This window comes from Aplysia californica, unplaced genomic scaffold, assembly GCF_000002075.1.
Source record: "Aplysia californica isolate F4 #8 unplaced genomic scaffold, AplCal3.0 scaffold00261, whole genome shotgun sequence".
NCBI lineage: Eukaryota > Metazoa > Mollusca > Gastropoda > Aplysiida > Aplysiidae > Aplysia > Aplysia californica.
Window position 1 is genome coordinate 66,521 of NW_004797531.1, and position 2,202 is coordinate 68,722.

At 46.7% G+C, this 2,202-nt stretch overlaps 1 protein-coding gene across 1 annotated transcript in view; it reads left to right on the top strand.

The window, feature by feature from the left end:
- LOC101858502 (tyrosine-protein phosphatase 10D) overlaps positions 1-2,202 on the top strand; it is a gene marked incomplete at its 5' end in the record, with an annotated part of 67,490 nt that overhangs the window by 61,672 nt on the left and 3,616 nt on the right.

The following is a 2,202-nucleotide window of genomic DNA, read 5'->3' on the forward strand; positions in this document are numbered from 1 at the left end:
ATATATATAGAGGGCAAAGAGCAGCAGCCGTGACAGTCTAGGATATCATAATTCAAGTCTGTGGGCGGCCATGTCAGTGCCCGGTCTAGGATATATATTGTTGCATAAGTCTATGGCACATGCCACATGGTAGTGTGTGACTCCCTGATACTGGCGTCTGTGGTGAAGCGGTTTGTCACTTCACTGTCGCACGCAGGAGACCAGAGTTCGATTCTAAAGTGGGGAGAAATTTTTTTTATTGAGTACTCGGCCTTTCTACAGGGATTTTCGTATCCCTCTCATCCCGAGGTGGCCCCGACAGGCAGAGTCCGAAGCATGTCTCCTAAACTTGGCTATGAGTTACTCAGTTAGCCTAGCTCCTAAACAGTCGAAGTGGGTGGTTGACGGGTGCTCTGGTGTGGTTTGCTCCTTCTTTCCGATAAAAAATCTATCGTCCTGATCGCCCTTTCTTCTTTTTTTGTGTATGTTACTCTCTTGTAACACCTCTAATCTTCGGCACTTACATGACCTTATCGTGTTACAAGTGCCGTAAAACACTTACTAAAACAAAAATAACAGTCTAAATTGTGTCCAAGGGGGCGTAAAAGCACCAAGATTTGAAAAAAGAATGGTAGATCTAGATGTTTGACCCCCGGTTGCCGTGTTTTCAGATATCGGCGAGACTTGTGTGGACGAGGACAGTGGTAAAGGCTTGTAGTCTCCTGGCAGCTGTAGAGTCGTAGCGGTGGTGGTGGCGCTGAGAGAGACGCGGGTGCTTGTTGTAGATTATGTCATTCTCCTCTCTCCCTCCCCCCCCCCACCCCCCTAATCCCACACCCGCTTACACACTCACACACATACACACACACATTATATGCACTCACATACATGTACTAACTCGCACAGACACACGTACTCGCTCACACACATAAGAGCTCATACACACACACACATACACACATATTATGCGCTCTCACATACTGACACACACACACTAACACTTACGCGCTCACACACGTAAATGTTCAAACACACATACACAACACACACACACACACACACACACACACACGCTCATCAATTCGCACACACACATGATCCACTCATATATACACACACATACATGCACACATACACACACATACACTCACACATACATCCACTCACATACTCACACACACACACACACACACACACACACACACACACACACACACACTCACACACACACACACACATCCACTGACACATCCACTGACTCATACATCCACTCTCACAAACAGACAGACACACACATACACATACACATCACACTCAGTCCATAAATTATACATACACCCAAACACCCAAACACACACATTCCTTTCCCTCCTCTCTTCCCCACACCCACTCACCCACCCACCCCTCACTCATTTCGCCTTCATGCTTATAGCATCCCTGCCTCTAACTTCCTGCTTCAACAACCACTCCTCCCCCTCCCCTCCAATCATCCCCCCCCCCCCTCTCCCTCTCAAATGGACGACAATGGTGCGAACCAGAAATCCCTTGACCCCTTCCGTTATGCTTTCTTCTCAACCAACGCCTACTGCAAAATGTGTACTTGTGCTGTTGGCGTTCGTTTGTCTTGACAACCTGTATGGCAGTCAATGTGTGTTTTTGTGTGTGTGTGTGTGTGTGTGTGTGTGTGTGTGTGAATGTGTGTGTGTGTGTGTGTGAATGTGTGTGTATGTGTGTGTGTGTGTGTGTGAATGTGTGTGTGTGTGTGTGTGTGTGTGTGTATGTGTGTGTGTCAATGTGTGTTTGTGTGTGTGAATGTGTGAATGTGTGTGTATGAGTGTGTGTGTGTGTGTTTGAATGTATGTTAATGTGTGTGTGTGTAGAATGTGTGTGTGTGAATAAGGTGTGTGTATATGTGTGGCTGAAAGGGGTGTGTGTCAATTAGTTGCTGGTATCAAACGTGTGTGAGTATGAGTGTATGAAAAAAAGTGTGTTACTATAGTAAAGGGAGGGTTTAATGGATTCCACCGCACGTCTCTTGACCCTTGCGTGGGTGAAACGAAGTTTGTTACGGTAAAAGGAAAGATATTACCCACCCCTGTGAAAAAAGGGTTCTCCGACCTCCTCAGAATAACAAAGGGGCTGGTTTGGGGCGGCCTTAACCGGTTTTGGGCCTTTTTATTTACCGGGGGGGATGAGGGGCAAAACCCAATACTTACACCTAAG